This window comes from Lutjanus erythropterus, chromosome 5, assembly GCF_056507025.1.
Source record: "Lutjanus erythropterus isolate fLutEry1 chromosome 5, fLutEry1.hap2, whole genome shotgun sequence".
Classification (NCBI taxonomy): domain Eukaryota; kingdom Metazoa; phylum Chordata; class Actinopteri; order Lutjaniformes; family Lutjanidae; genus Lutjanus; species Lutjanus erythropterus.
Window position 1 is genome coordinate 28,262,087 of NC_139321.1, and position 12,181 is coordinate 28,274,267.

Genomic DNA, 12,181 nt, shown 5'->3' on the forward strand with positions numbered 1-12,181 from the left:
ACAAGTGTGACTAATATAAGCGACGACAGAGTTGACAGAAGTTGCAGTGAGCTCTGGCAGCTCATCACATCTGCTGAGGGGCAATTGTCTGTCTTCACTGTCAGCAAATGTAGTTGTTTTTCATCTTTGGGTTAATTTCAGAGTGACATGCAGTCCACAGGCTTGATGAATTATTTAACTGCATGCAGCCAATGGGTATTATAATCTGGGCTCTGAGTGACAGAGCAATATGCTCTTAGGGCCTCATGGCATTTTATTAGTAATGAGCTTGAGATAAACGGGAGCTCTCGGGTTAAAAACTGCTGGTTGTTGCCTCATGCTGCAGCAGTCGTGCTCTTAGACCTGAATTAGCTGGTGTGACACAGATGGACTTGTCAAAACCTCAGTGATTGTTCATGATAAGATGTCTGTATGAGAAACAGCAGTTATGTGGTCAGTGACGTGACTGCAGTGAATGCTCTCTGCTGTTATCTGACTGCAGGTAGCAGTTACAGCCCACAGAAGTGTGATGTGGACAATCTGGATTGTTGGCCTGCTTTCTGTATTTGATAATTAATGAGTTGCAGTACTACTACAGCAGCTAGTGCTTGCTTATCTGTTCAACAGCTACTGTGTGTTGCATTATGAGCTAAAAGATTTATGCCATCTATTTGGTTTATTGGCCAACCAACTAAGGATCAATACTATGGGAACTAAACCTATTGTCTATACAAGCGATGTCAAACCACTGGTGTGGGGATCAGATTTAGTGCATGAAACAATTCACTGAGGCCCGCCACATGTTTAGAATTCATTGTAATGTTGCTATAATCAATATTTTTATACTAACAATGCATCAGCTGACCATGTGTTTGTGAAAGGTGTTGATCGGAGTGACAACACAGAGAATTACTGTTTGACCCTCAGCTATACAGTTCTTCACCCTGTTTAAACTGCTGAGCTAAAATAAAGACCATAGTAGCTAGAGTATCCATTCTTTTTGCAGCGGGAAACTAAGGCTTCTGTCTTTTGCATCATCACATCATTATATTATTTGAAAATGCCTTCACATTGCATCATGCATTTGCATCTCAGAAACTAGAGAATGGACATAATTCAAATTTCTTATGAAGTGTTAAGTAATATTTTGAATAAAAAATAGCCACTGTTGGGCCATTTCTATTGCTGAGTTCAAAGGGGGTTGACATCTTTCAGCTCATACATAGATTTAGCCTGCTGATTTGGCTCACATTCAGCGCTCTCATCAGCACCACTTCCAGATCCAACAGGCAGCTGAATTTAGCAAGATGCTCTAAAAACTCATTGCACACTGCCTGCCTAGCCCTACCAACAGACGACAATTAGCAGCTAGCTGGGGAACATGGTGGAGCATTTTGCAGCTTTGACTTTTTCAATACACTGACTGAAGGAGCGTCTGATGGTCAGTATCGGTTGCTGCCATTTGGCTATCCTCCTTGTTAAAAAATGAACAAATCACAACTGTTTGTATGTTGTCCGTTGGCGGTCCTAGTATTAAAACTGGTTCACAAATTAATTTATTTCTTCCCAGTTTGATTTTTGTATTTTAGAGTAATAATGTAATATTCTGGCAAAGCTTCAAAATAGACCATAAAAACTGGCAAATTGACATCATAAGCACTTCAACTACGATCAGCAACACTCAAACAGCAGTGCTTTTTCAAGAGCAGTGGATATTTAGTTATTTTTTTCTTAGTGTTTAATGTGGCTTCCTGTCTTATACGTGGTGAGGAAGCTCCCATTCTGAAGCTACATTACTCTACTACATGCAGAGCAGTATGCTAGGTATGAGAGAGAGAAGCTTCAGTATTTTTCTTGTCAGTTTTTTCTATTGGGTGCTCGAGCAGTACCCCAGGGAGACACTGGAGAGCAGAGGTTTGGGATGCCCAGTCAATAGTATCTCTCAAAGAATCCATTTATAAGTCTGCATATGGTTCATGTTACGTATTAGTCTGAGTACAGTCGGGTAAAATGAACACCACATTAAATATTATCTGCTTAAGGCCTGTGGTCTGTGCATCAAAGCCTGCTCAGAGGTGCTGATGAATCATTCACATATATTTGGATGAGCAGTGACACCCTGAATGCATCGTCTTTACAGCTTAACACCAACACAGCTCTTTATGTCTGTAGTCATACTCAGTCACCACAGTGAATCATGTTCCTGCCTCAGCTCAGGATGCTCACTGTCCGAGAATGAGAACGCTTTCTTAGTGCTGTGAGCTGTCAGCTTTTTGAACAAACTAGATTGTTGCAACAACAACGTCTGACCTCAACCAGCTGCCACGCTTTTAAACCAAAATAACTGTGATATTTACATATCACCCTCAGTCTTTCACTACAGCCCAGACCTGACAGCTGTTTTTGAGTGTTTTCTCCTACAATAATTCTTTGTCCATCTCTGTGGGGTTAATTACGCTGCCTTGCTGCCCTCTTGTTTACCTCACTCTGTGTCTCTGGAGGGGTGCACTTCTGTCCTGTTGGCCGGCCTCTGCTCTGACAGACTCGGCTGAAAGCTTCCCTGCTCTGTATTTGAGCGGTGAGAGCAGCCATCAGATGACCTCCAAGCTACACAAACAATCCTGTGTCCTCCAAAGGCTCCCATATATCTCATCCTGTCAAGGATAGTTTCAAAATGTTTGTCAGGTTTTATGAGTCTACAGTCCTCTAACATAACTCTTCACTGAATGATCTGGATTTTCTGAGTGCAGGCCTTAGTGGAGTGGTTTGCCTGGTACAGATTTGTTGGGCATGCCAGATGTGCCAGATAAATCAAGTTCAAGTGGGAGAAAAATATATAATGCACTATTTCTATTCAGGGCTCCATTACTGAACTTTGACCCATAGAATAATAATTCAGGCTTAGATATCATTTATTGCAATAGTCTGTAGTAACCTGAATAACCAAAACATGGGCATATTAAAGGCATAATTCAGGTATTTTGAGGTGGAGTTGTATGAAGTACTTATCCAAAGTATTATTATTATTATTATTATTATTATTATTATTATTATTATTATTATCCCCCGGCTGGTTGGGGCAGGGCCTTTCTGTGCGGAGTTTGCATGTTCTCCTCATGTCTGTGTGGGTTCTCTCCGGGTTCTCTGGCTTCCTCCCACAGTCCAAAGACATGCAGGCTAGGTTAACTGGTGACTTTAAATTGCCCGTAGGTGTGAATGTGAGCATGAGTGGTTGTCTGTCTATGTGTCAGCCCTGCGATTAACTGGTGACTTGTCCAGGGTGAACCCCGCCTCCTGCCCAATGTCAACTGGGATAGGCTCCAGCTCCCCGCGACCCTCCGGAATAAGTGGTTACAGAAAATGAATGAATGAATTAATTAATCATTGGAAAATTGATTGAAATCAGCTTTCAATTTCAGTAATTGAAATCGAAGGCAGAAATGACAGTTCTCCTGTGTTTTTCTTCTCTCCCCTCCTACTTCTGTGTGCCTGGCATGTGTCTAATGAAAAATGATAAGATTAGCACAACAACACAACAAACACAGCATAGCTTACCGGCCATTATGTCAGTCTTGATTACGGTAGCTGACAAGGGCCAATGCGCGGCATATACAGAAAGGCGCTGCACTTATAGAAGTGCACTGCAAATACAGAAGTGCGCTGCATGTAGGAAAACAAATGCAAAAGGAAAACGCTGCAAATACAGAAATACGCTGCAAATAAGAAAACAAATGCAAAAAGAAAACGCTGCATATCCAGTCATACGACAGAAGTGCTCCAGGCCTCTAGGGACAGTGCTGAGCTTCCACCCGAGAAACAGACAATGGGCGTATCAGCGTATGCAATCAAATTACTGGGGTCTCCCGGAAAGTGACTTAGTGTTAGTTACAGTAACGTTCCCTAATGTTGCCACTATGGATACACTATTCTTGTAGAACTCAAAGTCTCTAGCAGACTAACGTCAGCTATGTAAATCAGCTGCTCTTTTATAATACTGTAAAAGATTAAGGCCAAGTGTAAAAAAAGAGAACGAAACAAAAAGAGAAAAGAATACGTACCTTTTTATGTGGACTCTCCTGACTCCAAATTTCCTCCAACCATGCCTTTCTTCTTCTCACTCACTTCCTCATCTGCTCCATACCATACATTGATATGTCTGTTGTCTCTCTCTCGAGTGGAAGCTCAGCACTACCTCTAGAAGCCTGGAGCACTGCTAACGTTATATGACTGGATATACAGTGTTTTTGCATTTGTTTTCTTATATGCAGCACGTTTCTGTATATGCAGCGTTTTCCATTTGCATTTGTTTTCTTATATGCAGCATGTTTCTGTATATGCAACTTTGCCCTTGTTGGCCATCGTACTTGATGCCACATAGACAGAAGTAGAATTTGAAAATGTAAATGACAGTTGACATTTAAATGGAATTGAATCAAATCTCGGGTTTGGAGAATCATGACACCCTTATTAATCGTACAGTATTGTGACAGTCTGGTCCAATGTTTAATATATTGTTACATCCCTACACAACATAGGAGTTGCTGATCTACTGCTCCCTCAATCTGGTAGCTTATTTGCATTATTGTGTGACTTTGGTGATTAAAAGGGTTATTTCAGAATTACCTAAGTACCTCATACAGCCCTACTTCATGAAACCTGAACAGTTCTTATAATGTTTTCTTGTGCATAGATTAATAAAGCATTATTAACTTATAATAGTATTATAATGTGAATCTATCAGTTCAAAATGATGTAAACATTTGGATAAACAAGCAAGAAGATTAATTCATGCAATTAGTGAACTAATGTCCCTCTCCACTGACACAGGCCTTAACCACAGCAGCTCTCTTGCTGTGCTCTGCCCTTTAATCGGGACTTACCACAGAAAATGGGTTCTTTGAGGCCTGCTTCTGTTGTGGTTGGCCTCTGTAATGCAGAACTAGCACAAAAGAGTAAACACTGACCCCTTTTCCATTCTTTGGCTGCAAAGGAAAGGTGTGTCGTCTCAGTAAGTCTGCAGGGTGTTGTGACTCTGCACTGATCACACATCAAGGCATATTTTTAATACACCACTGCTGTAGCAATAAAGCAATAACCTAGCACACTGTCTAAGACAGGCTTTTTGTGTTTTCACACTTGGGACTGAATTTAATTGTATCCCAGTGACATGTCATGAAGCACCAGCAATTTAAACATCTTCACTTTTATTGCTTTTCCCCAGAGTGTGGATGTGATTTGTTGTGTAAATCTGGGTGAGTTTGTGCTCGGTATTACAGAAGATAATTGGAAGGATTGTAAATCCTTAGGAGAGAATAATTGCAAACAGCTTTTTTTTTTGTAAAATACACAATAACACATTATTCACATGCCACTCATGAGGCTTTACAGTTTAGTCTGGATTTGAGGCCATGAATGTTCCTCTCCAAACACTGTAAACCAAAGACTGAAGAGTGTGTCTGCTATAGCTAAGTAACATTTTCTGCTACTTTTCAAACTTTCTATTCCAAACTTCTGAGCAGTGACTTTCTAACAATGTGGTGTCTGATTTTGCCTGAAGAGTTTTTCCTTATCAGACTCAAGAGTCTCAGGGAGGAGAATGTCATACACATTGGAAAGCTATTTGAAGCAAATTTGTGATTTTGGCCCATGTGAATAAAATTGACTTAAAGGAGCAATATGTTGCAACTGCATGTCCAAAAATGGGTGGAAGTACTGCAGTCCAAACAGCGAGTTGGAGCAAGAGGTATGCTGAAATCCTATTTAATATACAGTCTGTGGTTGAAGTGAATTGTTTCTTCTGCCCCCTCCTCCCCAGACTTGAGGATGCTCAGACAGGCTACAGCATTTTGACAATAACTAGTGCAGATAAGTCCTCACCTAGAACTGTTGGTGTAATGAAATCAAAAGCCCACTGATCTGAAAATACACACTCTGGAGTTGGATTCTATTGGCTGCTTTTTGCCTTGCTAGACTCCATTAACATATTGCTTGATATAACTGGTATAAACATTTACTGCCCCTGAAAGATTATCAGTGATATCTTATGACTCCTGAACAGAGAGTTACTCATTTGGCAAACATTCAGCATTAATTTGAACCCTAATTAACATGAAACGAATGAACCAAAACAGTCATTCTGCCCCGGAACAGAAATTTCAAAGGAGAACACCGCGGCTGTAGCATTGTTGTCAGAGAAGCGAGTGTTTCAATGTAGCATTTTCCCCTTGATCTCTGATGACACGGTTATGATAAATGAAGAAATGAAACTTGAATTAATGTCAGAAGATTTCTTTGACTTGTCTGGGTCCAGACCTTTGAATCCGCCCACTCTACCACATTGACAAATCCTCTGTACAGTATTTAATATTTTACATTTATGGTTCTGGATATTCAACTGACACTTTTAACTAGAGGGACAGTTTGCCCTAAAATCAAAAATATTTTTCCCCCCTCGGCCTGTAGTGCTGTTTATCCATCTAGATTTTTTTTATGTGAGTTGCAGAGCGTTGGCGATATGAACCACAGAGATCTCTGCCTGTTCTCCAGTGTAACAGAACTAAACGACTCAAATCCAGTGGTGCACAAGGTGCCAAAAAAATACATTTGTAAAATTCAAAACCAGTGTCTCTTTCCAAAAATCATGACCTGGGTCAAGATAATTCACAGATCTTGTGAGCAGTATCAGTGCTGTAACCTACATCACTCCTTTTGGTAACGTCTGAGTGGGCGCTTCTATTCCCAAAAACCTGGAAGAGAACAGCAATGTCGCCCTTTAACGTAAATTATAGTTCATATGCAGGTAGAGTTTCTCTGCCTGCCTTCCTGGCTGAGACCTTCACAGGACATGTATGGCCATTTACATTACAGTAATTCCTCTATCTAAAAACCACAAGGACAAATAGGTACATTTGGCTCAGAACATACTGGCACATAGAGGGCTAAATGTGCTCTTTAGTGCTCAATGAAAGAGAGTAATGGAGTGTTTTTTTTATGGCAGCAATTTCCTTTCATCCATTTGTTTGCTACTCTATGTGAGACATTTTGTTAGGGAAATATTTTTGGACACAGCTGATTAGCCAAAATTAGTGGTTGCTGGAATGCAGTGCAGCTTCATTAAGGTTTTCTTTTCAAATTTGTAAAGAATATGTTGAAATTATTCTTACAGTCAAAGCGTACTATTGCAGCTCTCAAATGTTTCCTGAGTTTATTGCAAACATGACTTTCTTTGATGGCTTTTTAACAAGATTGATTGATTCATTACATCCCTAATATTGACAGAAATATGCTTTATGCAGCTCTCCTTCTCAGATACTGTTTGGTGTTTGTACAGAGATTCCAATGATCTGTAAATAAGGGGAGGAACATAGGAATTAAATTTGCTTGTGTGTGTATGTGCGTTTTTGCATGTTTACATAGTTGTCCTGGATTTTAGCAGCACTGCAGTGCATTAGCCTGAAAAGTTTATATCACAAGAAGTGAACCGTTTCCTCCAAGTCTTTGGGGGTTGTGCAGTGTTTCCAAAAGGGGTTGTTGATAAATGGAGCTTGTTTGGTGTAACTTTCCCTCAAAACGAGGCTATCAGTTTGTTCTGAAGCGAACAGCTGCTTTCTACTCTCTGAGCTGAACTATACTGAATGCAGGCAAGGAAGAATTAATGTGATGATTAGAGCACTTGGTGGAGACTGAGAGGGTGATTTGTGGGTCCATGACAAACAGATGCTGCCGAAGTTGCAATTGAGTTTAATGAGTTCAATTTTAAAACGTCCATCACCAAGTCATGTGTTAGTTTATGTTTAAGTTCTCTCCCAACAATGCAAATTTTCAGGTTTTATTTAAATATTTGACTTTTGCCTCTGTTAAATATACTGCATGGATGTTTGTCAACGGAAACATATATAAATGTTTACAGACAAGAATGTAAAAAGTTCAGCCCTCACCACAGACCACCATTTCCTGTTAGTTGGTGTTATTTTTGATAAAGATTTTTATCAAGTCTCAGCTCTATCTGTGTACACAGAACTTAAACGGATAGTTTGGATTATTTGAAGTAGGTCTGTATGAGGTATAGTCAGTGTACTAGCAATAGTAGATGACAGTTGGCATGCCAACAGTTTGGAGAAGCAGAGAGGAGTACCAGCATGGAAACATAAGCAATGAACGCTTAGGGGTCAGTAGCAAAATGTATGTTAGCCACCTAAAAAGTGTAAGCATGCAGTCAGACAGCCTTTTGCAGCGGGAAACTGCAGTTATATAAGCCAAATATTGCTTTTTTCTCACTCAACCAGACTCCCTTGGCAAAGTTTATTTTACCTCTCAGAACACTGGAGTTGCTTGTCTACTGCTGTGAAGTAAAATTACTGATTTTGTGGAGTGGAGTCTGGTTGGTTTGAAGAAGGTGATATGTGCTTATATGACAGTAGTTTCCCGTCAGAAAAGGCCATCTGACGGCAAGGTAGTAAAAATAGTAGTAGTAATGAGCAAGTAGTAAAAGTATATTTAATACAGATTGCACTTAAACTGATATGGCCACTGACTATGGGTAAGTACATCATAGAACCCAACTTAAAAAAAAATTCAGACTATCCCTTTAACAAGATATGTGTCAGAATAAATTACCTGTGCTGCTTACTGCAGCTGTTTTGTGACACTTTTTTTTCACATTTTAAAAACCTTAAAAGTATAATTTGAGACATGAATACCTGCAGTAGTTGCTTGAGTTAAAATGATGATGAAAATTCACAACAGGAGCTCTCCTGTGATCATGATCACTGAATCTTGAAGTGGAGGAGGGGGAGGAAGACAGAATTTTTGGGCCTCTGTGGTGAAGCACTTGCTCATACCTAAATGCAGCCGACTTAACAGTTTCATTTCTTTGTACCTCCCACTGGTAGAAGTTGTTTTATGAGGCTTTTCAGCAGGGAGAGCAACTCCCCCACAAGTCAGCAGCTTAACTGGCTCACTGACATGTCTAATAGACTCACAATTCATTGTAAATGTTTTAATGGGACACAAAGAGATGTGAACTTTACTTCTTAGCTGCCATACAGATATTAATCGCCTGCCTGGCCCATATTGCATGGTCAAAGTCTAAAGTAAGAACATACCTGTCCCCAACTGTTTACCTACACCTCCAGCACTCCTCCGCCTCTTCAGGAGAAACCCGTCTATCATCTTTCGGTTTGAGGTGTGGCTCTCTGGTTGGACCTCTGTGCCCTCCCTCCCCCGCTGCAATACCGTCCAATCGCAGCCACGCAAAGAGCTCACCTGAAAACATTTGCATTTAGGGCTGATACTCGCTGCTGATTGGCCAGGTGAAAGCACTCTGCCTCAGGGCTCCCCTACCAATGGCGACAGTGCTGCGTGACTCATAGGGAGAGGACAAGTTGCTCCACTGCACTTCTCCTTTTTCTGCTTCAAACAGCAGCCATTGCATTGTCTTCTCTTTTTTTTTTCTCCTCCTCTCCACAGTGTTGTTTTGCCGCTGTGAGAAAGAGGTGTGGGGCTGGTCCAGTCGTCCACACCTTCAAACAACTTTGCCCAACATCTGAATGCACCTTGGATTATTCCCCGTTTCCACCTTTGTTGTCTATTTTTCTCTTGATTTTCATTGGTTACTCAGATCGACACTTGTTCGGTTGCTATCATGGACCTTGTCACCCGAATCCTGTGTTTTTGAGGTTAGTGAAGAATCGTTCTCCTCCTCTTCACGCTTGTTTTGATGGTTCTTGTTAGTAGAAACAAATGGCTTAAAATGGGTTTAAATTCAAATCAATATTACTGTCTTCTGTATATTTGGGTGTTGGGAGTTATATTAAGGTTTTGTTAAGGGACAAGTTTCTTAACGCAAGTTTAACTGATTTTTAGGTTACATGTATTTTTTCACATCTAACGTCTTCTAAGCCTACTTAGAGATCAAATTTTGTTCAAGGAAACAGCAAAAAAGTATCCACAGTACAGGAGTTTCATATATTAAGCTCTTGCGTTGGGCTGCACATATCAAACTACTTTCCTTAAACTCAGATGACACATTCAGTGACCTGACTACGTGTGCGATCAAACGTGTGTTTGAGTTTTTCTGTTTTTTGTGTTTGTGTCTTATTGTTAGTTTTCTTTTATGAATTGTTGCCTTATATGGTGTGCTGAGGTGAGGGCGGGAACAGTGTTTTGCAAGCCCCTGAACCAAGCCCACATGTATTTTTCATGGTGTAGTAATCAGCAAATACACGTCATTTGATTTTGATCAATGTTTGCTTTCTAAATTTAATACACTTATTTGAAATGTTAAATGCTCCATAACGACAAAAAAAAATCTGCTGTATGTTTTGCTGTTGTCGCTATCACCGTGGTCTTCTTGCATGGAGTCAGTCATGCTGAGTGTCTTGAGTTCATCAGAATACAGTGTTAGTCATCCTGTAATGTAGAGAGGCTCTTCATTTCAATTCAAAGGGAAGTTTGAACCCACAGTATTCTGCTTCCTCTTTAATGCTCATATTAGTTAACCTTCCCTAAAGTCGTTTTTTTCCATCAACCAGTTAAATTTTTCTGCTTAAAGAGATAGTTCAGGTATTTTGAAGTGGGGTTATGTGAGGTACTTATCCACAGTCAGTGTATTACCTACAGTAGACAGTGATCAGCATGCTCGCCATTTGGCAGTAGGAGTACCGGTGTAGAAAGTGAAGCAATGATCTGCTATTGAGAGGGTCAGTGCAAAATGTATTTTAGACGCTTAAAAAAGGTCCACCTAAAAAAAGATATTAGTTTGCATGCATGCAAATGCATGCTATATTTAGAATATTTCCCCTGCTTTACCTTGCCATCAGACAGCCTTTCCAATAGAAAATTGCCATTATATAAGGCAAATATTGTCCACCGGCAAAATCAGTAATTTTACCTTGCAGACAAGGAGAATTGCTGGTCCACTACTGTCTCAATCAGTTCATTTGTTTGTGTTATTGTTTAACTTCTGTGTTTTAAATTAGATTCACCAAAGTCACACAATAACACCAACAAACTAACTGATCAAGGCAACAGTAGACCAACAACTCCCGTGTTCTGCAAGGTAAAATTAATAGTTACAATCAGTGGAATCTGGTTTAGAAAGAGAGAGTGATTTTTGCCATATATATTGGTTGTTCATTGTCAAAAAAGGCTGTCTGACAGCAAGGTAAAGCAGTGAAAATATTGTAAATGTAGTGTACATGTAAATTGATAGTAGTTTTTTAGGTGACTAAAATATATTTTGCAATACGTTCCTCATATTGCATGCTGCTTCTCCAAATTGGAGGGGTGTGCTGTCAGTAATACACTGACTATCGATAAGTACCTCATACCAACTGACTTCAAATAATCCAAACTGTCCCTTTATTGTTGTTGAGAATCTGTTTCTAAAAGTTGCTCAGTGCAGCAGAGATAAAAACGCACTTCCTGTTTCACCAGAAATCTACTCTGCACTCTTGTACACCACACAAGACACTGTGCACATACTATATCACTGAATAAACATGAGTACAGTTTGAGCAACATCTAGATTTCACATTCACCTTTAATTGAAGCCATCTTCAAACGCCGCTGCAGTGTTCTGCACAAAATGCTGTACATATACTAGAAAAGCTCCAAACCTGTGCATAACTAGCATTTTCATCCAATTTTGGTCAGACGTTTTTACACAGTTATATGCAAAATACCTAAGCTTGTGATTGTTTCATCGGTTTGGCATTCAGAATTGATTTTGTTCGTGTAATGTCTGACGTAACTTGCAGTCGGGGCCCAAGACAGGCAACTGAGGACAGATTACCGGAGAGATACCAAAGAAATATCTCAACAGGCTCAGTTACTGAACTATTATTAGGTTTGGATTAATTATCCTTGCACTAGAAGAAGATAGTTTATTCTGTATTTGTATTTAACACTTGTTGTACCATCAGCACATGATGCGGTGAGTGAATAGCTCTGTTGTGTTGTAGCAGACACGAGTTTGCATTTGAACTTTTTTCATCATACTCTGTGCTGCTCATGCTGATTTGGATTGTAAATGAGGCCCTCGTGGCGCAGAACATGAACTCATACTGTAGGTGCTGTTTAGTGAAACTTTGTGTGTGTCTCCTTCAGAGAACATAGAGGCTGATAAAGAAAGGAGGGGGACTGGACAGTAGTGTCAGATTGGCTCTTCTTCAAACACAAAGTCAACAAGTTATAGCCTGTA

The 12,181-nt window shown here is 40.0% G+C and overlaps 1 protein-coding gene across 4 annotated transcripts in view; it reads left to right on the forward strand.

Annotated features, from left to right (window-relative positions):
- Window positions 1-12,181, forward strand: part of elf1 (E74-like ETS transcription factor 1) — a 64,154-nt gene that overhangs the window by 8,180 nt on the left and 43,793 nt on the right. For 2 of the 4 annotated variants that reach the window (XM_084719538.1, XM_084719540.1), the window contains exon 1: window positions 9,332-9,656. The exons of 1 other annotated variant lie outside the window; for it this stretch is intronic. The gene's annotated coding sequence lies outside the window, so the exon portion shown is untranslated. Of the gene's footprint in view, window positions 1-9,331; window positions 9,657-12,181 lie in introns of those variants that run through there. One more of the 4 variants, XM_084719541.1, reaches the window with a different exon arrangement.